At 48.2% G+C, this 25,568-nt stretch overlaps 1 protein-coding gene and 2 long non-coding RNA genes across 4 annotated transcripts in view; 1 reads left to right on the forward strand and 2 right to left on the reverse strand.

Moving 5' to 3' along the window:
- Positions 1 to 10,023: 10,023 nt before the first annotated feature.
- LOC139078912 (uncharacterized) lies at positions 10,024 to 11,701 on the reverse strand. The gene is made up of 2 exons (XR_011532100.1): positions 10,492 to 11,701; positions 10,024 to 10,207 (listed from the first exon to the last, which is right to left on the reverse strand). It is a non-coding gene; the product is annotated as an uncharacterized lncRNA (long non-coding RNA).
- Positions 11,702 to 12,333: 632 nt separating this feature from the next.
- LOC139078910 (uncharacterized) lies at positions 12,334 to 18,582 on the reverse strand. The gene is made up of 5 exons (XR_011532098.1): positions 18,450 to 18,582; positions 16,429 to 16,536; positions 14,919 to 15,026; positions 13,384 to 13,555; positions 12,334 to 13,279 (listed from the first exon to the last, which is right to left on the reverse strand). It is a non-coding gene; the product is annotated as an uncharacterized lncRNA (long non-coding RNA).
- Positions 18,583 to 19,090: 508 nt separating this feature from the next.
- Positions 19,091 to 25,568, forward strand: part of PLXNA2 (plexin A2) — a 213,034-nt gene continuing 206,556 nt past the window's right edge. Inside the window, exon 1 of one of the 2 annotated variants that reach the window (XM_070591167.1) lies at positions 19,091 to 19,888. The gene's annotated coding sequence lies outside the window, so the exon portion shown is untranslated. The remainder of the gene's footprint in view (positions 19,889 to 25,568) is intronic. The other variant, XM_070591168.1, reaches the window with a different exon arrangement.

Raw genomic sequence — 25,568 nt, forward strand, 5'->3', positions numbered from 1 at the left:
ACACCTTCTTCTGCATGGAAGTCTTGTCTCTGGAGAGGGGCAGATGGAAGGCCCCGTCTGTTTTCTCATCTAGATGGCAGAGGTTGTGATGAGATCTTCATTGGGAATGTTGATTAAGTGGCCTCTGCTCCAAGAGCAGAGCTGTGTCACAGCCCTTGACGGTCAAGTCAATTCACCTGGACATTTTCCATTTGCAAGGGGAATTGTGTTCTAGCATGTACTGTGTGTAACAAAGGTTTATCTTAGATTTCATCCAAGATGACCGTTCATTTGTTCCTTTGGTATACTTTTACCCCTGGGAAAAGGAGCTCTAGAGCACTAAAGCATTGCATCCCTTCTCAGTGACTGAGGTGGCCAAGGCCTGCCCAGGGTCAGACAGATGGTAATTAGAAGACCTACAGGTCTACACCGGGGTAGGAGATCCGTGACTTTTTGGAGTGGGGGGAGCCTGCATCAGAAGAGGGCCATGTTCAGCTGTTGAGTTACGTGCAGCCGTTTGCAAATTAGGAGAAGACATAAAACTTCAAAAAATGGGAACTACTTATTTTAGTCAAAGCTTTCTCATTTCATCTCTATCCAAACATCTCAGCAAGTGTGAAGTTCAGCAGGGGGTGCAGAGTGGTGTCAAGGGTCAAAGGGCAAGGCCTACCCTCTTTCACCTTCATGAATTGAGTTGTCTAGACAGCATCAGCTTCCTTATCAGTGACTGAGGATCATTAGCAAAGCAAAAAAATTTTATGGGCTTGCACTCCGAAAAGGGAGAATATTGTTTTCCCTATCCTCCTCCCTTCTGAGTTCATTTTCTATTGACTTTACTTAAGCTTCATTGGGTTCTTGGCCTTGAAGAGATTTCTGACTTACTCTTTGCCAGCAGCCCGGGCTGCTCCTCTTTTGTTGGTAATGAGTTCAATTCACATGAAAAGCCAGGGCTTGCTTCTGAGGCATTTAGCAAGTCCCAGGCAACACTTCTGCCACTGCCACTTGCCTGAAAATTCCTCTCAAGCCCCCGGACAACTTAGACTCCACTCTTTCCACAATGCTCCAGAATGAGTCAAATACCAAAAGTCAATGGGAATTTTCCAGTGGGAAGACTTCCAAAATCACCAAAGACTTGAATTACCTTTCCATAATTGGGAGAGTCCACCAATAGCAGAGAAATGATCTTTCTTTTTCCCCTGGCTTGCCAATCGAAACACTGTCTGCTCCCAATCCAAGGCATGTCGTGAGGCCTATTCCCAGAGAGCTCAACCCTAGTAATTAGAAGCAGCCCTGCCTTGCCTTTGGTCTGGGTATTTTCATCATTGGATGGTTTGAGCCAAGACATACGTTTTGCCAAGGAAAACTTTCCTTTGAAACTTCCATCTTATCCAAATAAAGAGCTGGAATTGATTCTTGGCAGCTCCAAAGATACTTATGAGTTATGAAAAATGGTACATATGTGTCAGCCAGTCTATGAAATTGTCCTCAATTTGAAAAAAAGCAGGTTTGCACATGAACCCATCTTTCCTTCCTGTACATTGATAAAGCCAATGCACCTGTAACAACTTCGGAGTCCTCCTATGTTGCCCTTTGAAGCCAGTTCCTGTCCAGTTCCCCTGATTGTGAGCCCCAAACCCTTCTACTGGAAGAGGTGTGTGAGGCAAAAGAGAAAGGGACTTTACAATGAAAGGGAAGACCTGGGATATAGAGAAATTTAGTTGCATTCTTCAAGGGGAGACATTCGAATTCCAGCTCTTGGCAAGATTACACTTTGGGGAAGGTTTGGTCCACAGTGAAGGAATTGCAGTGTTGGAAAAGAGAGCAATTCCAGGCACTGTCTATCTCCTTGGAGAGTGGAGTGGGTCTTCATGAAAGGAACCATGTTTATGCCCAGCAGCTGATGAAATGTTTTGCAAATACTCAAACCAACGATCTGACCTGGAGAGGGTATGCCATCCCCAGACAGCCTTCCACAGAGCAGGGGCCTGGTAAGGGAGAGAAAGGCCCTGTATGAGGAATTCCAGGCTCTCTGAATTCCATGCCTCATCCTAGATTACTCATTTCTCTCCTAGTTGCCTTCGTAGCTCCTGGAGGTGAAGTATTGCCACATCTCACTCTCAGGACATTCACTTCAGTGGGGAAGAATACTACTTAGAATCACAGAATCTCGTAATTACGCATGACCTGAAAGTCCACGTGGCCAGACCGCCCATCTCAAGCTAGAATGCCTGCACAACAGAGTACACCCCCAATGACAAGAGCGTCCCTGCCCATAGCACAGCATGAGATGTGGGACCACACAGCACCACATCATCCCAAGTGGTAACCAGATGCTAAGGCAGATGAACCGACTTTGCCAGTTTAGGGTATGACTGGTGGTTAAGATCATGGGTTTAGACTGCCTGGAGCATGCTCCCTGAGTTCAAACCCTGGCTCTACCATTTACTCCAAGGTGACCTTCGGCAACCTTCCTGACCTGTGTCTATGCCTCAGTTCCTCATCTATAGAACAGGAATAATGATAAAAACCTACCTCATTTGGTATTTGTGAGATTAAAATGAGCTCATGTGAGTTAAGCACCTAGAATATTGCTATCCCACCAAATCAACCAACAGAGATCATTTTTTAAAACTTTTCATTATAAAAATTTTATATATGTATAAAAGCAGAAATATCAGTAAAGGAGCCCGCATATATCAAAATAGCATAATGAATGCTTCACTAGCTTCAACAATGATCAGTACATGGTCATTCTTCCTTTATCTTCATTCCATCCACTTAACTCCCACCCCTGATTATTCTGAAGCCAATGATATTTAATCTTTAAATATTTTAGTATTTAGTATCCCAAAAATATAAAAATAATTCTATAATACCAAATATCAACCACTGTCTTATACCTGCTTCTCTCTTTCTCTCTGACATTTTCTCCCTCTCTGTTGGAAATGATATGAATAAAGGTCCACACATTGCAATTGGCTGATATGTTTCTTAAGTATCTTTTAATTTGTAGGTTCTCTCTTCAACTCTTCTTTTTCACTACTTTTCCCCTTGCAACTTTTTAGTCATGACATTAGAGAGTTTGTCGTGTAATGTTTCTGACAGTCTGGATTATGCTGATAGCATATCATTTAATATGTTCCTCTGTCCCTCTGCATTTCCTGTAAATTGATCTAACTGCAGGCTTGATTGATTCAAGTTCAATAATCCAACAAGACTACTTCATGTGTCGTGGTATCTATTTCTATCAGGAGGTTCACAATGTCTGCTTGGTTCTTTTGTTGTGATGATAGCAGCATCAATGATTGCTATCTAGATTTATTAACTCATGGTCAGGTTGCCAAATAAAATACAGGATGTCCAGTTACAATTGAATTTCAGATAAACAACAAATGATTGTTTAGTGTAAGGATATCCCAAATATGTTTATACTAAGCAATTATTCTTCTATCTGAAATTTATATTTAACTGGGGGTTCTATGTTTTTAGTTACTAAATCTGGCAACCCTAGTTAGGGGCTGCAAAATGGTGAAATCCTAGTTCTATAATTCTTTCTTCATTTGTTAGCTATAATACTTTTATGAAGAGAAACTTCTCCTCATCTATTTGATAGCCCTGAAATACAGATTATACATGAGAAGCAGGATCAACACTTGCTTTTTCCTTCTATTTGTCAATTTAAAAATAATGAGAGCTCCTTCAATGATCAGTATAGGTATCATTATGAACTCATGGATGTGAATATATTTGTTGTGAATTTCAATCCTGTGCAGTTATTATCCTTTCTGGTGCTTAAACCATCCCATCTCTAGTCAACGAGACTCTATTCTAGTAGGCTCCTGAGTCCTTTTGACATGACACTAGAAATGTTTGATAATTACTTTGCTTTCTGGTATGACAAGATTTTCCAGGCTTGTCTTCTATATCTCCTGCCTTGGATCTGGAATCAGACATTTCTTCAAGAAATCCTGTTGCCTTTTAAGAGAAAATGGTATTTAGAAAACATAATCGGGGAGTTAGAGGTGTTCTGTGCTACTGAATTCATTATTTTTAGGTCTTTTTGATAGAGCCAGTAAACATGTACTTTTTAAAGATAATGTACATCTTGAATTAATAATGATACTTTCAATACAAATGCAGAACCACAGGTTTTTCTTCACCTCATCTATCTCACATTTCTTTTCTCCCATAATAAAAATCCCTGTTCTCAATGATGTTCATTGAATTACTTGTATACAACACACACACATAAAACAGTATATGTATAACATGCAACTTCACATATATTACAAATTCGGGATAACAACATCAACACTACCACTAACGATACAATTGCTAAAAATACCTTGATGTTTTGTTTCATTTTGTAGTTTGGTTTGTTCTTAGGGCATATCCCACTAGGGATATAAAAAATAGATACTTTTTTTTTTTGAGGAAGATTAGCCCTGAGCTAACTACTGCCAATCGTCCTCTTTTCGCTGAGGAAGACTGGCCCTGAGCTAACATCCATGCCCATCTTCCTTTATATGTGAGACGCCTACCACAGCATGGCTTTTGCCAAGTGGTGCCAGCCCCTAAACTTATTTTTTTAAGTCACTTGAAATATTTTCTTGATCTGGTTATGCTTCAACTGGATATACATTTGAGTTGTCTTTTTTCTTCTTTCATTTTATTTTCTAAAGTTTTAGGAACTGTTTTTTTGTATTTTGTTTTAAAATTATGTAAAAATATTTACATAGTTCCAAAGACAAATCTATAAAACATGGTATAGGGCTGGCCCGGTGGCACAGCAGTTAAGTTCGAATGTTCTGCTTCGGCAGCCCAGATTTCGCTGGTTGAGATCCCAGGTGCGGACATGGCACCACTTGGCGAGCCATGCTGTGGTAGGCGTCCCACATATAAAGTAGAGGAAGATGGGCACGGATGTTAACTCAGGGCCAGTCTTCCTCAGCAAAAAGTGGAAGATTGGCAGTGGATGTTAGCTCAGGGCTAATCTTCCTCAAAAAAAAAAAAAACAAAAAAAAAAACCATTGTATATTCAAAGAAGTCTAGTGCCTATCCTGGTCTCCTCCACTCTATTCCCTCTCTCCTTCTGAAGGTAAAGATGTTATTTTTATGATTTATCCTTCATTAGTTTATCCTTCTATAATTACTTTAATCTAAGCAAGTTCAAAGATACATCTATGCCCTCCTCATCCTTCAAGGCTCAGCTCTAATATTACTCTTCTGAGGCCTCACCAAGAGGAATGGAGTACTCATCAAAGGATTACAGCCAGAAGTATATCTTGCCTGACAATATACTGGTTTAGTCATGCTAATTGTTCACAAGTTGCCTCCATTCTGATTTTTCACTTCTCTATTCTAATTGGTTTTACCTAATTACAGTCCATTGCATTCACATCTGCCTCCCTTGGTAGCAAAAGTTGCTGGAATTTTCTAGAAAACCAAGGCCAGACCAACCCTTACCTATTTTTTATATTCCATACAGTCACAGCATCAACGAAAATTTGTTGACCTGAATGTATAAAGCAGTGCCTCTTATCCCTGGATAAGCATTCAAATTACCCATACAGCTTTATCAGCTTTTTTCAAAGTACAGGTTGCCAAGTTCTGCCCAAGAGCCACTGAATCAGAATCTCCAAACACAATCAACAAGAATCTGAACTAACCAAAAAACCATGATTCTAGTATACAAACAGTTGGAGAGCCATTGACCAATAGCCACTCGGGGAAAATGCCTCTATGGAGCACACGCAAGCCCTTGTGGTAGATGCTTCTTAATAGATTCTCCCTCCGCTGTCTGAGATGGTGCAAGTCTGTGTCAGCAAAGCCAAAAGGAAAACTTAGCTAGTTATTTCATTTACACTAATGATTTTCTTCAGAGAAAACTTGAAGAACTGTGGAGGGTGGGTTTATGCCCTCTAAAGAGAATTTGTTGCATATAAAGGTTAATTATTTTTTAAGGTCACACAGTTTGTCAACACCTAGGATGAAGCTGGCTTTGTGATCTTCTGGCCTAGAGCTCTGTCATCATTAGCTAAACAGTCTCTTCCCTTTACCAATCCTAGGATTGCCCGAGGGCAGAGATGATACAAATCTTCTCATCCCTCCAGGGGCCCTTCCATCCCCAGGCAGGATTTGAGAGCCAGAAGGGCTTGTAGGCATTTAATCCAATCGCTAAAGTGAGAAAACTGAGGCCTGGGTCAGGAGGGCAGTTCAAGGCAGGCTTGGACTAGAATCCAAGTCTTCTGCTTCCTGGTTGATGAGGCATTTTACTTCCCTCGCTGCATCAACAGTCTCACCCATTCTTGTACCACCACAGCTCATAGCCGATACATCGATGACTTGTGGTGTGATTGAAGCTAAATTAGAGTTGTTGACATCTAATCTCAGCCAAAGGGCCTAATATCACATTTCTGCAACTGTGTGGAAGACAAGAATCAGACTCTACTCCACTTGTCTAAGCTTTAGTTTTGTGACAAAAGCCCTGGCCAGACCTGTGTCCAGAAAGTTACACCCAATGTGAGCTAAGAGGAAGAGGGGGAAGTGGACTGAGAAAGGATTATCTCCTCCTCTTACAATAACACTAAAAGAGCTCTCTCATTTGATTTTTCTTGATCATCTAGCAGTGAAAAGAGGCAGTGGGTGAGTGGGATGTCCAGGGGCAGGGGGCCTCCAGAAGTAGCGGCACAGTTGGCTTCCTCCAAGTCTGCCTTTTCACTTCTGTCCCTGGGGCTCTTAGGCCAGAGATAGTCTAATTGGTGTCCTGGTAGAAAGAGATGGCAGCTGAGCTCTATAGAAACAAGGCTTAGGTTTTCCTTCCATTGTGCCCGTCCACATAATCCTCACCATTCCCAGTCCCCCGCCTGCAGTTTAAACCAAAGGCAAAAACTGGAGGTGGTCCACTTGGTACATCTGGCTATTTTGGAAAGTTCCAGGGAGGGAGTCAACATGGTAATCAAATGCATCAATTAAACCCAACAGACCCTTTTCAATCACAGGCAGCATGTGCACACACATGCACACACACGCCACACACACACACACAAAATACAATCAGCAGTTTCAATGTACTCTCCAGGGCTCACTCTGGCCTCTGCAGCTCCCACAGTGTGAGGCAAGGCAAAGAATCTATTCAGGCCACAAGGTTGAGGTGATGGGGGATGAAGGAAACCAGAGGGGGTGGGCAAGCATGCTGGTGAACTTGAATGTGTGCCAGACAAGGGGGCTAAAGGGCTTTGAAAGCAAGAGTCCTTTAGGGATGCTAATCATGAGTATTTTATTGTGATGATTCTGGGTCTCTTTCTCTCACTGGGATGCACACAAACTGTGATGTGGGATGGGAGCCTCCCAGCTGCTCCCTCTATTGCCATTGGAAAAGAGGTAGTAGAGAAAAGCCTTCTGCCCAAGGCTTTTGGAGAAATCATTGCTTCGGCTGGATTAGGTTCAAAAGGGAAATTTAGGCTAGAATTTAAGAATTTTCCAAGCTAAAAGTACTGTAAGTCTATAACAGGTACCAAGAGTATTAATAATATATTCTAGACCTCTTAAAAATTATAAGCGGGTAAATCTCTCATCATTGGATGGATACAAAGAGATGTAGAATGACCACTTACTGAGATGATGTAGGAGACATTTTTATGGAGGGTGTAGCGGGGTTGAATTGTGTCCCCCTCAAAAATATGGCCAAGTCCTAACCACTAGTACCTCTGAAGGTGACCTTATTTGGAAATAGGGTCTTTGTAGATGTAATGAAATTAAAATGAGGTCATACTGGTTGAGGGTGGGTCCAATCCAATGACTAGTGTCCTTCCAAGGAGGCCATGTGAACACACACACATACACACCCCGAGGGAAGATGGCTCTGTGAAGACAGAAGCAGAAATTGGAGGGATGCAGCTATAAACCAAGGGATGCCAAGGATTGTGGACAACAACCAGAAGCTGGACGAGGCAAGGAAGGATTCTTCCCCGGAACCTTCAGAGGGAGCTGGGCCCTGCTGAAGCCTTGATTTCCGACTTCTAACCTCTACCACTGTGAGACAATAAGCTGTCATTTTAACTCACCCAGTCAGTGGTCCTTTGTTATGGCAGCCTTAGAAAACTAATACAGGATAAGACTCAATGCCTGGAGGGTCTCTTCCAACTGCATGAGGCTACAGCCCTACATTTGTGGGAGTTTCTTTGTTGGGAGTTTATACAGAAACATCTCACTGGCCTAATTTTCACACAGTCCTATCATGAGAGAAGGAAGCAGAAGAGGCTGTAAATAAGTGGGTAAACATGAAAGCCATCATAGGCCCTGTAGAGAGAGCCTCAACTGGATTCTCTTTCCCTCAAGACAGGGTCTGATTTTGTCATCCTAGGAGATGCTCTCACACATGCGCTCCGTTCTTCCTTCTCCTCGTGAAAAACCACTGCATACTTTGTGCTCGCTCTAGGGGACAGGAACCAGACCCCAGTCCCTAGGGCTGTTGAGTGGGATTCCTGACTCAGGAGTGCCATTCAATCCCAAACAATTAAGATAATCCAATCAACATCGCAGACAGCACACACTAATGCCATTAGAGGCAAAATCTCTCAGGGTAGTGGCGGGCAGAGGGGAGGGGAAACAAAGCAGAGTGGGCTCAGGCTCACGGTCACTGTGTTCTCCTAGACCGAGTTAGCTGAGACAGATGGTTCTGAAGCAACGCCAGGGTTCTTAGAGGCAAACGACACCAGTGTCCTCCTCTAGGGAAACCATGGCCAAAAATAAAGAGGGCACATGCTCAAAGGATAAGGAACCATCCAGAGACTTTAGGAGAGCCCATGCATCTCCATGAACAGCCCACGGAGCTAGACTCTGTAGACGTTGTTTTGGTCTCAGCTTCTCCGTTTATCAGCTGCGTCCCCTTGGGCAAAGCACTCAGTCCCTCAAACCTCAGTCTCCACATTTGAAAACAGGGACAATTGACTGACTTCCTATATTTCTCTGTTGTTCCACAGACCAAAATGTATCAGGATTCAATGCTTCTCACTTTACAGAGGAGGAAAATGATGCTCCCTGACTTCCCCAAGGCCACACCACCAGTGAATGACAAACAGAGGCTGGCACAGAGTAACTGCCCCTGTAAGTAGCAGTTTTTCTGCTTCTAATGTACCTGAAAACTTTGCCAATGGTAACTCGCTACACATATCATTACATTAATTATTAATATCGACTGTTAAATATTATTACACTAAGAGAAGTGAGCATTAGTTTGACCTTGGAGCTCATCAACAGCACAGAGGTGATTCACAGGTCTCGGGATGAGGTGGACGTAGAGATTGCAAAGCAATTTGGCACCTTCTTCTGTCAAAGGGTCTTTTCCGAGCTCATCGGTCAACAGGGAAGAGAGGAAAGTACTTTGTTTAAACAAAGCTGGAGGTGTTGGTGGCTGTCCCTGCTGGTGGAACGGGCAACAATGAAACAGAAAGCATTTCTAATGTCACAAAAGAGGACACATTTTGCCTCCTGACATTCCCCGTGTCATCATGCTACTGTATGACAAAGACCCAGATCGGGGAAGCAGAGCTGGACGGCTTCTGGTGTCAGCCTTAGAGAGGAACATAGATCAGGGGTATCTACATCCACAGGAGACCCCAGTATCAGAACCAAGACCTTCCAAAGTCTGGCCCTATGATGTTTAGCCACTTTGACATCCCGAGACCAGGAGAAAAGTCGGGGTGAAATGGTTACCAGAGATTGATAAACAACTTTCAGCTCCAATGTAAGGGACAAGAAAAACACAAGGCAGGGTCCCTGCCGGTAAGGAATTGGCAATCTGAGGAGAAAAATGAAGTGCAGAAGTCAGGCACACTGATGAGTAGTGGGAGAGGCCTGAGGGGTGCAGTAGGAATGCAGCGTAGCAGAACGGAAGGGACCCTGGATTTGTAATTAAGACACCTGAGTTCCAGTATCTTCTCTGCCACTTACTAGACTTGTGATCTACACATCGCTTAACCTCTCTGAACATCCTTACCTTTACCATCTCTGAAATGGGTAAAAAATGGCAGGTAGCATTAGTGAAAGTTATTCAGTAAACATTTATTAAGTGACTTCTCTATGCCAAGCTTACAATGGGTAGGAAGAAGTTTACAAATTCTTAAACACTGTCTGAGCATAAACTGCCCTTCACAAAAGTTGGAAAAGACATTGTAAAAGAGATGAGTCTTGAGAAGGTCCTAAAGATGGTTCAGGCGTTGGATGCCTGTGGGAAGTGAGGAAGGAGATGATACATTCCAGACGGCAGGAATAACATGAGCAGAAGTTCAGGGGATCAAATGAGCTTGGCGATTTCAAGGGACTGAGAGGGAACTAGTGTGGCTTGGGTGGTGGGTGGGTAGGGGTTGTTAGAAGTAAGATTGAACCCCGAGGATGGGACAAGATGATGAGAAACCTTGGAAGATGGCCTTTCAGCCCTCTGATATTATGGTTATGGGGTGTTATTTTTATTCAAGGGAGGAAAAAAGAAAAGAAATGCATGCTGCTCACCCAAATATCAGGACATTCTGTTCCTCTGTGATTGTGCTTCGTGAAAATGCTCTCCAGCAAAAAAGAAAAAGAATGATTAAGGGAAAGAAATAACTAGAGCCACATTCATTTCAGCTCCAGTGAAAGCACAGCGGGAGGAAGTAGCTGTGTTTGCCAAACTCCAGAAAGAGACACAATTGATAGGGGGTGGGGAGGGGGAGACGAGGCGGGGAGGGGGAGATGAGGAGGAGGGCTCCAGGGTTTTATTCTCCCAAGAAGATATTGTAAATAATGGCAAGGTATAGTGCACGGAAGGAGAAATTACTCTGACAGGGCCCTTTTAGGGACGAAAATGGAACTAAATACACGTTCCATTATTCCTGATCTTTCGTTCAACTCCCCATTTACATGGGGGCTCCCTGGAGCTGATGTTTCCCCTTTGCTGTCATAAGTAGTCATTGACTGGAGCCGATCATTTCAAAATAATGGGCTGCAATTCTTCCATTGTCATGATTAACACAGGGTAATAATTATTAGCCACTCCAAAAACTGCAGAGGAGAGGTAACCGCTGCCAGGCTGCCCAGCTTTTCCGAAGCCAGGAAAGTTCCTCTTCGTTCCACCAGGGGGGGTGATGTCCCCAAGAGACCACAGAAGGCTTTCCATTCTCCAGCTTCTCCAGGAAGCCAGGAGCTGGGGCTCCCATATCCTGGGCAGTAGCCAGAGTTGGGATTTGCTGTCATCCCAGGACCTTGCGGAACAATGCAAAATAGGGATTCCACAGGAGAGGAGGCTGAAGAGCCAGGTGGGTGGGGAAAGAAGAGAGAAGGTAAATCTACCATACTCCATCATCCCATACTCTTGGCCTTTGAAACATCAGGAAATATCATCAGCTGAATGGATCGAAGGGGCTGGAACCACCCATGACGCAGAAAGTTTCATCACAGCAGAGCCGTGAACAAGAGTGTATCAAAGGCAGGCAGAGAGAGAAATCATCCAACTCGAGACAATTCAAAGGCAAAATTCCATTTCTCGGCTCTGCCCTGTATTGCACTCCCTTGTCGATTTTTTAGGCACTGAGCTTTCTTAGCCATGACGAGAAGGCTTTTTTGTAGCCAATGTCCTTCCTCCGTTCTCCAAGGAGAGAGTTAGAGTGATGACGGCATGGCAGGGCTAGGAGAGAGGGGAGCATAGAGCCTAATTCTTGCTTTTTACAGATAGGGAACCAGAATCAAAGAGGGAAGGGGACTTGTGCCAGGCCAGGGAAGAGCAGAGGCAGGATTAGAACACAAGCCTCCTGACACCCGAGTGGGAGTTTTCCTACCTGCTTTTTTTTTTAAAGATTTGCCCTGAGCTAATATCTGTTGCCAATCTTCCTCTGTTTTTTCCTTTTTTGTTCCTCCCCAAAGCCCCAGTGCATGGTTGTATATCCTAGTCGTAAGTTGTTCTAGTTCCTCCATGTGAGCCACCACCACAGCCTGGCAACTGACAGGCAAGTGGTGTGGATCCCAGGAATGGGACCCCAGCTGCCCAGGCGGTAAGTGCTCAACTCTAACCACTAGGCAACCAGGGCTGGCTCTCGAACCTCTGTTTTCTGATGGAAATAGTAGTCTTTTCATTCGAATGTTGGTTCTGAGTCAATAGAAGCCATTCCAGAAAAATGGTGCTGTGAGAAAGAGAGAGAAAGAGGAGGATAAAAAGGGACAATTACTCTTGTTGATCTTTCCTTCCCACCTCACCACAACCCAGAGCATCCAACAAGTGAGTATTTTGCAAAAGGAACAATTATGAACTAAATATTAAACTGATGACAAGGGGAAATCTAGACCATCTTTCTAGGAATTCAAAACTCAGAATACAGAAAACAATGTTAAAGTGTTTTTTTTCCATTAGCTATTAATTGTTTCATGATGTGGGTGATGATGCGGCCGATTCCTGCCTGCCAAGAGCTTGTGCCATTTCTGGATTTTTCTTCTTAGACTTTAGTAGTTCACACCTTGCTCTAAATTTGCAACACTGAAGCAGGCACTGGGGTTTGCACCTGGATGTCAGGGTATTTGACTTACTGAAGCGATGTGTTTATTTATTTTCGCATGGGGCCATGGACTTTATCCTCTGCCAGCCTCCTCTCAGGGCAAGGCTCCACCCTCCTCCCCTCCCCCGAGCCCCCTGCAGGGGCCTGGACCAGCCCCCACTTGTCTGGCTTGAGGCCTCACAGACTGCCCCAGCCGCTGCTCTGCACTGCCTCACAGCAGACCGGAGACAGGCCACCAGGGCCGGGTCTAGCTTTTCCAACCAGCCCCTGTTCATCACTCTCATCACACACAGGCACCGGTCCCAGGGAGGGCCTGGCACTGTGTTAGGTACGCCAGATATCAGTCAGGAAAGAGAAGTCGGAGGCCGGGGGCAGACAGAGGGAGAGCTTAATGTTCTGTCCCTGAAGAGCTTGCCGTCAGAGGCAGGAAGAAATTCTTCTGCTATCATTCTTGTCTTCCTCTCTCCCCTAATTAAGAGGAGATGTAAGTTCAATTCTGTTGGGGTTTGCAGGGCACAGATGCAATCACGGAGAAGGCAGACAGTGGTGTGTTGCTCACTCTGCTCCCTGTGGGTTCCCACAGAGACCGACTGGCATGCTTTCAGTAAGGGGTGGGGGCGGCACACGCTGTGCCCAATTATCCCATTATTTTGATAGGCAGGCGTGGCCACATATGTGGCGTTGTGGGGGGCAGAGGTGACATAAGCTAGTGGACATTTGCATGTATTGGCAACTTCTTTCCTCTGGGCCAACTCTCATTGTTAAACATGCACACCCTGCAAAATAGGGGAGAATTGAGCTCATTAGTATAATTGTTTATAATAATCATGATAACAATTGCAACATGCGCTCCTTTGTAAGAGAAAATGACACTCCTGACCCTCAGTAGAACTGAAGCCCAGAGATGCTTTGCTGGACTTGCGCTGAGTCCGTGGGAGCCCTCCTGCTGCAGGGGCTCTGGGTCGCTGGCTGGTGGCTAAGAAGAGGGATGAAATGCAAGGCCTCCCATTTCCTGGCATTTGAAGTATGGACTCTCACACATTCATCACTTTCTCCTCATCAGAAAATGACAAAACGAGAGAAAATGGATGTCAGATAAACCTGAGTGAAAATTTTAGCCACACCACCTATTACCTGCATAACCTTGGGATCAATCACTTGACTTTCTGATGATCATCAGTTTCTGCATCTGTGAAATGGGGTGATAACACTTTACCTGGTAAGATTAGACACATGGGGATGAGGCGTCATATAGGTAAACAGCCAAGCACTGCAACTAAAACAGGATGGACACCCAATACATTTTATCACTTACCATTAGATAATGATAATTATAAGCAACTGAAGGGAAGTTATCATTTTGTCTAATGAAGAAACCTGGACAAAATGATCACTTCCAATTGGTTCTGAGAGTTTCTGATTTAAGGGATAAATTGTACTGGCTCTGTCCAGTCTTACTCACTCCCACCCCAGAAGGCCCTGGGTGTGCCTGCCTGGGAGACACGGAATCCTCAGAAAGCCCAGCTCCAACTGATGCTCTGAGAGCAAATGTCATCCCAACCAGGCTGGGCCATCAAAGCCAAGCAGGTTGGTACAGGGCTTCCTGGCAGGTGAGGGCTGCTGAGCAGAGAAGGACCCCCGACAAAGTGCATCTTCATAGTACCTCTCAGGCAATGAGGGCCAGTGCCATTCTAATTGCTGTAGAGTTGGGGGCGGGGCGTCTGAGGCACCTCAGCTACTCCCCCTCTTCTCTGCCTGCTTGGGAGGGTGTGGGTGCCTACGTGGACTGCCTAGCCATGAGGGCCAACTCCAGCATGGGTGTGCTTTTTGATTCCATATGAGAAAGTAACTAGACAGAATCTCTTTGGTCTGTAGCATTTTCCAACGGAGCCATGGGAGAAAAGGAGGGACCTCGAAGTGATGGAGAGATGACGCAGGCACTCCATAAGCAACGGGGTATTTCCCGAGCCCAGCTGTTTGCCCTTGAAAACTGAACAAGAGAACGAACCGCAGAACTGTAGTTACCACATTGAGAAGTAGGTTTGACTCTGGAAGGAACTTCTAGAGTTTAAGACAACATCCCCGTGTACTTGTACAACACTTTCTGATTCACAGTCAGTATCCTGTTTGATTCTTGTGAAGCCGAGTATGCAGGGCCATGGATATTATTTCACTTCACAGATGAGGAAACTGAGGCACTGAGAGGCTTAGCTGGAGATTTCATGACCAAATATGTAGTGTCTCCATTTTTGGAGTCTCTTAAAAAAATAAGGGAGGAAGGCCCTTTCTCAGACCTTCAGTGCCAGACACAGAGCAGCAGCAGAAGCCAGGAGCCTGAGCTGACCCCTGCCCACCCCGTCCATGCCTGAAGCCCAGTGGTCCACGCTCGCTCCCTGTCCTCTGTAGCCTTCTTACCTTGCACATGCAGGATTCTTGCAAATTGTTCCAAGGACCTGTTTCAGGAGGTTTAAGGCTGCAGTTTGCTGGGCCTCACAGAGAATATTCTTCTCCCAGAGCAACATTCTAGATGGAAGGACAGAGGCAGGGTTAGGGTTAGGGAAAGAGGGCAAGGTACACAGAGACTTCAGCTCCACTTGTAGGAGGGTTAGCAAGAAAGGATTGAAATCCGCCCTTGTTTGATGTGGCTCCTCAACAGGCCTGCTACTGTTTGAAACACATAGGAGAATGGGATTTGGGAAGGGATGGGAGGGGAGGACAGCAGAGGGTGATGTCTTCATGAATGGTGCTGGGAATCCTGGAGCAGGTGCCCTGGTGCTGTGTCCTGGTCCCCTGTCCCCACTGCCCAGCCAGAGGCTGGCCACTCTGGCATCTCAGCAGCCTCCCCTTTCATTCATGGGACTTGGCCTGCACACTCCAGCCTGGCCATCAGACCAATCTCTTTGCTCTCAATGAGGTGGGGGGTAGAGAAGGTTGCCTGACAGACACTGCTGGGTGAAGGTGAGGCACAGCATGGGAGACAGAAGGCCCCACCCACAAGGGGAACATGTCCCTGCCTTGCGATGTGGAAGTCAGGGTCAGGGCAAGAGAAAGATGACACGCATCTTAGAGCAGAGATAGATCGAGCTGGTGGTGGCATCAGTGGTCTCAGTTTTGGGAACCACAGGCGAGGCTGGTAACAGACTTATACCACCCAAGGATCCCTCACTGCTGACACTGACATGCAGGAGCCCACTCGCCTCCCGACCACAGGTCCAGGCACACAGCCTCCCAAACCCAGCCCCCATCCCACTCAAGGCTCCCTAAATATATGCGTGCGCACACTTGCAGGCAGCATTCCCATGCTAACCACTGACGGCTTGCCAGCCTCCACCTCTGAAAGGAGCAGACCATGCTGAAAGGCTGCCAAAGTGTGGCTGGCTTCCAGCACCAAAAATACCTCCTGTGATCCGAGGGGCTACCGTACTGGCATCTATTTGTGGGGCTGGAACTGCTGCCGTGACAGAGAGAAGACTTCCCCTGGGGATCGGCCGGTTGCCCATTTGGGCCTATTCTCGCAAAGTCTAAGGCTCGCTTTCAAGGGCCTGAGGAGGCCAGCTCAGCTAGACTTGCCCCCACCAGAGAAATACTCATTTCTCCCAGGCAAAATTCAGTTCATTCTAGAATGCTGCTGTCCTGTTCTTTCCCACTTCTCTTATCCTCTTCTCTAAGTCATTCATCCAGTGACAAGCAAAAAAGAGGCCTGGGGCCCAGGAGAGCAATGCAGCAGCCACAGGCAACTTTGTAAGGATGAGGTTCCAGGAGTAGCATGATCGGTGGAGGTGGGTAGGTTGGGGTAGAGAGGAACTCTGTTGAGCTTGCTAGGATTTTCCAAAAATGAGGATTTGGCATAAGAAAAACACATCCCCATCCATCCATCCATCCATCCATTCATTTGATAAGTATTTATTAAATGCCCACTACTTGCCCAGAACTGTGCTGGGCTGCAGCCATCCCTCCTGATGGAAATGAGGATGGAATGCAAGGCACTGGCTAAGGCTTGATGAGTCCCCAGGGGCCGCGGGTTTGACATCAGCTGGACAGGATGAGAAAGAAGACATCAAAGTTCAGATAGATACCAGAAAACTCGAGTCCCTGAAAGACAGACAGGTCCGAGGGTATGGAACCTATTGAATTATTGGTATGATTTCTTAAAAAATATGTGTGGAAGAAATAATCATGTACTGTATACAATTCCATTAAAGAGAGAAATCTAATAAATTTGCTCCTAATAAATAATATTTGTGGAATGAATGAATACCCAGTGATCAAAGGGATATGGTTATTTGTGATTATTAAAGACCAAAGGCTCATGTATATTGCCATTGCCTCAGATGATGTTATATCTAAATACAAACCGTGAACCTGAGCTCTTTTTTTTATTCCCAAGAGACATTTTTATAACTGTGTACTTAACTGATAAGATCCATATTTGTTCTAGCCTCTTAGGACTGAAAATATGAACAAATCTCTCCATTTTAATGATACTATTAATTCTTTTACCATTTTTACAAGTATCTATTTTAATTCCCTCAACTGTCTGAAGATTGAAGGTAGAAATTTCAGTCTTACAGATGGACAAACTGAGGCCCAGTGGTATCAAGGGGACTTCATCCAGGGTACCTTCCAGCAGACCAGGTTAGCGTTCTGTCCATTCTTATGGTGAGTGTGGGTACTCCTAGAACCTCACAGGACTCAGATCTCAGACCACGCTCAGTGGCAACATGGAAATTGGGTAACATTGTGTCATGCTGTCTGTCTTCTCTCTCTCCTCCTCCCTGTCTCTTCCTCTCCCTTTATTTGGGAAAGGCAGGGGAGGCTGGGAGTGAAGGGTAGCTGAACGGAGAAGTCTGTTTCATTTTATCCTTCCTCATTCTTCATTCTAGGATTTATTTCTGGACCACAGGTGGGAGACTGGTATTAGAAAATTATTTAAATTGCATTATAATCTTCCCAAGACGTGATTAAATTGAGGCAGGGAGAAGAGATGTGACCTCTCCCAGGGTCACACAGCTCTTGATTTAGAACCAGAAGGTCCTAATTTTCAGCTTCCAGCTTTATCAGCTAGATATTTCCAACCCTAACGCTGGCTGTCTTAGGTGTAGCTGGCCAGACCCATGCTCCATGTATCAAACAAATGGGAGAAATTTGTTACAAAATCTTCAACATCTTCTTCAAATCATCTTCCTTAATAAATTGTGGTTTAGATTCTGTCTACCCAGAGATAAGAGGGAAGACTAGGCTGTCTGGATGGGGAGACAAGATCTATTTATGAAGAGAAATAAATAATAATATAGGGTAACGTATGATAATTCCCTGGAGGGGTGCCAACAATAAATGCTAAACAAGTTCAGAGAAAAGAACAGGTTCGGATCACGGAAGACAGCTTAGATAGATTCTTTGTGGCTTCACAGGACCCTAGGGATAACCAGGGAAAGTCACAGGCAGACAAATTTCAGCTAATTACCATGAAGAATGAACTCTTGAAGAATTAGCTAACTTCTGTAGGTAAAGCAAAGCCTAGATTTTTCCCTTTCTGGAGTGAATGGACGATTGTGCAAGACGACCCGTGAGTCTAATTTTTTTTTTTTAAAGGATCCAACCGCACTGAGAATTTCGTGCGACTCCCTGTAGGGTTTCGGGAGTTAATTTTTTTCTATTTATATCACTGAGGACTGTGGCCACCAGAGGGCAGTAGAGGGAGCTTATCGGAATACTTCGACGTGCTGAGTAAACTCGCGGGTGCTCGAATCGCGAGCTTGGACTACGCAGACCCCGCGAACTCGCTGGGGTCTAGTCTGCAGGCCCCTTTCGAAAAGCCGCGCCCAGATGCTGCGGAGATGCTGAAACTCTATATGGCACGGAATCAACGGTCGTAAAAGCACCCAGGCATTGCCGTCCGGAATCCAGAAACCTCTCACCTTAGGTTATTAAAATAAGTTATCTTACCGCCACCTCTCTGATTCCCCTGCCGGGCTGCCTCCCTGGATCCGGACATAGAAAGCTCCCGTCTGGTCCCCCTCGCTTGCCAGGTGCCCAGGATCCCTAATAGAGCTAGAAGCTTGAGATTCAGAGCAAAGCTTCGCTTTGTATTATAAAAATAACAACAACTTCAAACCTCATTTGACAGCTTGCTGGCTTTTTGACATTCACAAGCAGAGGAAATTTGCTCCCACAAATTTCGAGACCCCCTTCTCAACCTCATCAGGCAAGGGTGGTTCCTCCCCACTCACCCCTCACTCAAATGAAAGATGAAGAGGGCAGCGTGCAGGATGTGCGTGGTGACAGGTGATGCTAAGGGAGAGGAAGCCCACGTCCCCACTGCCCTCACCCACCCCTCCTGCGTCCTGAGCTCCCCGCACCGGGGCTCGCGAGGCCTCGACCCGAATCCCTAGGCCTTGGCAGGATTTTCGTTACCCCCTTGGCCACTTAAGGTGGCCGGTGGGTCCGGGCAGAGCTGAGTGCAGGGCGGGTAGCGGGGCGGCCTCCAGATGCCAAACCTGATTCTCCTTTGTTGACAGCTCGCGGAGGAGGAAGTCTGGGCGGGCGGGGGCGGGGGCGGGGGCCGGGGGCCTGCTGCGGCGGGCGGTGCCAGCGGCGGGCGCGGCCCCGGCCCGGGCGGGCGCGGCCGGCAGGGAGGGGGTTAACGCGCGCGGCCTCTATGATAATGAGCTGCATGGTAATATAGGGAGGCCGGCGCTGAGGGCTCCGCCGCCGCCGCCGCCGCCGCCACCGCGGGAGCCGGAGCTGCCGGGCGGAGCGGCGTCCGCGCCAGACTGGAGCGGGAGGGCGGCTGAGCGCAGTTGCTGGGAATTTTTCAGCCGGAAGGGCGAGCGATCCAGAGAGAGACCCCGCGAGCTGGGGAGCGGTGGGGAGCGCGAGCGGCGGAGCCAGCGAGGCAACCCTCGAATTAGATCTAGAAAGCCAGGTTCCCGGAGGAAATGGGACTGAACGAACCGGGGAGCAAGAAGGGAAGGAAGCGCCGGGATTGCTGATGTCAGAGGAGCCCGGAAAGTCGCGCTGGAAAAATCTGAAGACAGCCGGGGCTCTGCTGCTTCCCAAGGAGAGACACCGCCAGCCACCCCCACACGCCCCCTCGGCGCCTCCGGGTTCCCCCCGCGAGCGGGCGACAGCGCCTGGCGGGGCTGCTGCGGGGCGACGGAGGACGGAGGGGCGCGCGGACCGGAGACCGAGGGGCCACTTCAGGAATACAGATAAGTGGCTGGTGGCTTGACGTGGATTTTAATGAATTTGGACTCCATGTGGATTTGGTCGTCCCCGTGATTGCGAGCTGCGGGCAGTGAGAGGGACGGCGCGCCGCCCTCGGCAGCCAGGGGCCGAGGCGGACAGACTGGGCACGGAAGGACAGACAGACGTCGCCGAGCTGGGTAAGTCGGCGGCGCCCCCTGCCCACCCCCCAATCGCGCTCACACCCCACGGCGGCTCCTCCCGCGTCCGCCTCTTTGGGGTCCCGGCCCCATGCACCGGGGCTTGGCTGCGGCGGCCGAGTCCCCGCGCGGGTCCGGCCACTTTCGCGGGCCGGAACGCGGCGCGCGCGCGTGTGCGGGCGGACTCCCAGCCGCCGCCTCCCGCCCTGGGCTTCCCGGCCGGCACCGGCTTCCCAGCCACCAGCCTCCCGCCGGCGGCGGTGGCGGCGGTGGCGGCGGCGCTCCGCGGCGCGCCTCCACCGCGCACCTGCCGGCGCTCTGCGGCTTTGGGGAGCATAGGGGCGGCGGGCTGTCCCGACAGCTGGAGCCCAAAGCGGGCCTTGGTGTCACGAGCAAGAGAGCCCAAGGCCACTGCCGCCAGCGCTCGGTTTGGGGGCGTTCACTCGGGTGCTGGAGTCCCTGGCGGCCGCAGGCTGTTCCTTCGGATCAGGGGACTTGGGAATCGAAGGGGAAAGCATCATTTGCGCGGGTTCCATGAGGCTCAAGGAGGAATTCCAAGGCACAGAAAGGGGATAAGTGTACTCCATGCCCTCCTATGTGCTCCCTCGTGATGAAGCACCGATCAGTACCATCCCCTGGTTTGAGCTGCACGAGAGGGTTGTGGGCTGAAGTAGGAGCTTGCCCAGGGTCCCGGAGGCTCCATATGAACCATTTGAGAATATTTCCCTCCAATGTGCTCTTTCTTGCCACCCCCCCCCCCCAGCCACAAGTGATGTAGGGATCTTAGAAAATTCTGGTTCTTTTTATCCACGCCACAGGTAGTGAATGTAAATGTTAATCATGGTGTGGGGACAAGGAGAGAGTCACCAAAAACTGCCATTTCAGGTCTCTGACAAATGTCCACCTGTTTGGCATGACCCCTGCTCTCAGAGAAGCTACCTACTCAAACTCAGCTCTGAGTGAATGGAGATAATTAGGGAGAGGGGGAGCTGGGTAAAAGACTTGGGGTTCTGGGTCAGTTCAGAGTCTAGAAATGAGAGTCCCATTGGGTGGGCAATGGAAATCTGATCAGGTCTCCTGTTGGAATCTAAGATCCTAGGGTAACAGTGGCATTTCAGTAGTCGGTATGCAAGGGATATAACGACAGGATGAGTTTGAGGGAGCAGGGCTGCGAGTTATTAGCTCCAGGCAATGGCTTGGGGGTCCAGCAGCTTGGAGGAACCCACAGAAATTTTGGGACACTCTCATCCCCTTCCTTGTATTCACAAGCATAGTGGACAAGGTTTATGAGCGGCAGACTCAGATGAGTATCAGAGCTGGGCTGGACGTTTGGGGAGCAGGACTCAGGTTCAGCTCTCCCACTCCTACACAATAGCAGGCTCCTGTCTTGCTGGGCTTCTTTCCCAGACCTTGAAACTTCACTCTTCCCACTGGGCAGCCTTTAGATTCTGGGGCCTTCAACAGAGTGACAGAGCCTGGGCAAGAGATAGCTCTGGCGGGAAGAATTCAGCTATTCCTAATTGAAATGCACAACTTTTGTGCAATCACCCCAGAAAGCTCCTGGAGTTGCTAGCAGCCCTCTCGCCTCTGACCTCCTGGCAAGAAGAGAGAAGAATTCATTAACTTCCCCCTCACCTCACATAGCACCATTAGAATTAATTACCTGTGATCTCTCCTCCTTGGCCTGGGGGGTGGGGAGGTGGGGTGAGGAGAGAGGGTGGGGAACCAAGGAGACTGAGAGAGCAATCTGTCAAGATACCCTAGCGAGGTGGTTTTTCTTTTCCCTTCTTCCACCTGGCATCTCCGCCTTTCATCGCGACCCGTCCACATACCAGAACTTGCCCTCGCTGCCAGCATTACCCGAAAGAGCTGTTCCCCTCCGTCCCCCGGCCAACCCTCTTCAGGGACCAGCTGATAAAGGGAGGGCAATGCAGACTGCCCTCCCTGCTCCCTCACTGTCCTCAGCAAATTGCATTAGGATGGGGCAAATTGGCTCGCAAAGCAGTTAAATGGAAATGACATTTGGAGCGATGTGCAGTGGAGATGCCGCTGAGGAACAGCAGGATCCAAAGTGGTAAAGTGTCAGAGGGTCTCCTCTGCCCGGGGACCACGAGCCTGGCCAGGGGATCCCACCTGGCCCTTCTCTTTGACAGGACATAAGGATGAGGGTACCTCGCAGCCTAGAGCAGGGCAGGGGGCCCAGGTGGCCTTTCAGCTCAAGTCTAAATGAAGAATAAATGGTGGTGTCGCATGTCTATCCCCCAAAAGAAACCATGTCATTACAAGGTTGGTGACCCCCTTTCGGAGCTGGCCTGAATACCCACCCCCATCCCCAAAGTGCCAGGGAACATGCACCCTCCAGCCCCCTTGACCATCAAAAGCTGCAGGTGTGGATGCAAAAGTTCACCATCTGTTATTCTAGAGTCTGTGCTTAAAATGAGGTTAAAAAGAGGCGCTCAAAGAACAGCTACTTCTCTCCTAGGCCCCTTTCCCGGTGACAAATACTTCTGATGAGTTCGCTAATCTTTATTTCATGGGCATGTTACAAGAAAGCACACGGGTGGGAGGGAAAACCAGTGACACAGTTAAATATACAAGGCAGCAGCTGGCAGCAGCCTAAACTCGCCAGTTCAGGTACTATGAAATATTTATGGTGCTGGAGTCGTCACGGTTTGGGGGTGTTATAATCTCTATCTTGCCTCCTTTTCTATGGCAGCCTCCCCAAGATATGGGGTTTGGCGTGTGGGGAGGCGATTCCTGTCTCCAACAGCAACACTCCCCCCACCCCCCAGCTGTCTCCCTACATTGTCACACAGCTGTCTCCACACACACAGACTGGGGCCCAATATACTTCTGTCCATCAGGGCAAATGGAGAGGCAAGGAGATCCAAGCCAAGCCCCCCACCCCCACCCCCACCCCCATTCTGACCATAAAGAGACTGGAGCATTGTGTTACAGTCTGTTAACTGCAAATAATTCAGGACCGTCCACAGGGAAACTAGTAGAAGCAGGCTTTGCAGTGCTGTTGCTTTACAGCTCATGTGCACACCCCCTGGCCCCCATCACTACCACCCTCCCCCAGGGGCAGTCTGCTATCAATTCATTATATGTGAATATTCTGTTTTTCCCCTTCACATGTGCTCAGTTCAAACAATGATGGATGGAACTGATTCCCTTATGGGAAACAGTTTTTTCACTTAGTTACAAAGATTTCATGCCTGATTAGAGTAAATGAGGGGTGGGTGTGCGTCCGCTTCTTCTTTGGTCATTTCTAAAGGTGAGCCCCATGGAGACAGAGAGAGGCAGTTCCTCCTGGGGTCAAACAGCTGGTCCCAAGGGCCGGGGAAGGATGGATGGTAAGAACAGGACACCCCCTTTCTCCTCGGCTTAGTCCTCAGGCTCCCGGGGGCCCCATTCCCTGGCATTGGGGCATATGGAACCTCTTTATCTAGCTCCACACTCTTCCATCTGGAATTTGAGGACGGCAATAGAGGCAAGAAAGTTCTTTGTTGGGGAGTAGGGTCCCTACTGGGTAAGAGTGTACCGAGAGGAGGAAGGGAGGGTGAGAGCTGGAAGGAAGGGCTTAGGCCTGAGCAGTGAAAAGTTCCCCGCTCCGGCGGTTGGTTAACCATTAATGCCCTGCCCTGCCCTGGCCCTGTCTCCCTCCTGAGTGGAAGGATATCTCTCAGAAATCCGGAGAATCAGCAGGAGTTCTCCCCTGTCCCCCTCTCGCCCCAGCAGAGGATTTGCTCTGTCTCCTCTCCAGGCTCAGTCCTGGTCCCCACTCACCTTTTCTCTCCCCCTTCCCACCCCCTGCCAGCTGTTCCTTCACCCGGGCATTGCTGGTTGGTTGTTTGCATGGCGGGATGCATGGCAGAGGCGGGAAGGAGGCTGGATGGTGGGGAGCATTGACTGAGGGGAGTGAGCTGCTGTCACCCTGGACTCCAAAGCCAGAGCCCCAAGCACAGGTTATAGGCTGCTTCAGACATTGATGTTAACTCATGAGGCCCAAGTGTGCTTGGAGGACGGGGTTGGGGAGGGAGTTTTTGCCAAAGTTCCGTTCCTGGAGGAGCGCTTGGTTGTCCTCGCATCTCTCACTGGGGTCTGGCTTTGGGTCTCTGTTTTGGCCCGCTGAGATGAGGCCATTTGATCCAAGGCCTTGTCAAAACATTTCCAGCTCATCACACCTGGTGCCCTGCACTTCAGAAAAAATCAGCAGATGGACCAGAGATACAGTCCAAGATGCAGGAGCGAAGGCACACGTGGGCAGATCCGAGTCAAGATGTAGAAACAGTCACACATAAAGGGAGAGAGGCAGGCAGACGGAAAAGGAAGATAAAGACAGAGAGACTGACAGTGTGCACGGAGCAGAAGGAGCCCAGAGCCAAGATGGCAAAGAGGGGGAAAGAAGGTCCACGCAGAGGGGGTTCTCCTCATCCCTCCTAGGCAGGGGCAGGCTCCCCAGGACTGAACTGGGAAGCTGAAGTAGCAGGTTATCTCCACTAGAGGGGACTCTTGAAAACCAGGCTTGGCCCTCAACCGTGGCTTTTGTGCTCTTTTTTTTTAGAAGAAAAAAATAGATGAGATATATTAGAAACTCTCAGCTGTCACTACCCAGAGACCACAACTGGTTGGGTCCTTTTCCCAGTGGGACCTCTGGGCCCCTGTCTGGTTGCAGGGGGAGTGGGAAAGACGTCTGCAGCATTAAGCAGAGGTGCGCTGGGTTGTGAGCAGCTCAGCGAAGGCCTGTCCGGACAGGATGCGTCTGGGGGTGGGAGGAGGTGGGGGGACGCATTCTCCAGTTGGCAGGCAGTCCAGTAGGCTGGCTGGCCCTTTATCAGCAATACAAGTTTTTGGCCCATCCCTAAGGCGCCTTCACGCCCTCCCCTTCTTCCAGCTCCCTCAATGTGGATTTTCAAAACACTCTCAGGTGGAGACAAAACTGCTCCTGAGGAGACTTTTTTAAACAGACCTTTCAGGAACTGAATGCACGTCAGCGTTGTTATCACTGGTTCCATCTTTGTCTTCATTTTCTCTGTGGTAGCCTTTCTCTGAATGATAATTCCTCCTTTCATTTTAGCAGAGGACAATCTGGAGCGAGCGCAGAGTCCAGAGGCTTTTCTCATCTGAGGAGATAATAACTGTCTAAAAGGGATACAGAAGAAGATTGGAAGTTTTGGGAAGGGCAGGGGGCCAGAAAGTAGCATCTCTTCAGATCTGAGACCATCCTCTGATATTTAATCTGGGCTCCCCTTTGGCTCAGATGTACCTGGGCTCGAGCAAAGAGGGAAGGGAGGAGAGAGAAAAGAAAAAAGAAAAACAAGATGAATGTGTCATGTTATGGAAGTTTAATCCTGCTTTTCCTGGGCTAGAATTACTTTCAGAACGAGAGATAAAAGGCAGTGGAGCTGCCCTTGGAAAGTTCAACCCGTCTTTGAGAAGGAAGAGGGGGAGGGGTCCTGGGGCTCAGAGTGAATAGGCGGTGGATGAACCTCTCTCCTCTGTGCCCCCCAACACACATGTTCTCTATGAAGCTTGGAGAGGGAGGACAGCGGCTTCTGACAGAGGCCTCTCCGCTGCTTCTCTGCACTGTCTGGGGAATTCAACTCCCAAGCTTTTTCTTTTTTGTATTTAAACAGCCTCCCTTCCCACCCGAGTTTCTTGTTTGGGTATGAAAGGA

This window comes from Equus przewalskii, chromosome 23 (genome assembly GCF_037783145.1).
Source record: "Equus przewalskii isolate Varuska chromosome 23, EquPr2, whole genome shotgun sequence".
Taxonomy (NCBI): domain Eukaryota; kingdom Metazoa; phylum Chordata; class Mammalia; order Perissodactyla; family Equidae; genus Equus; species Equus przewalskii.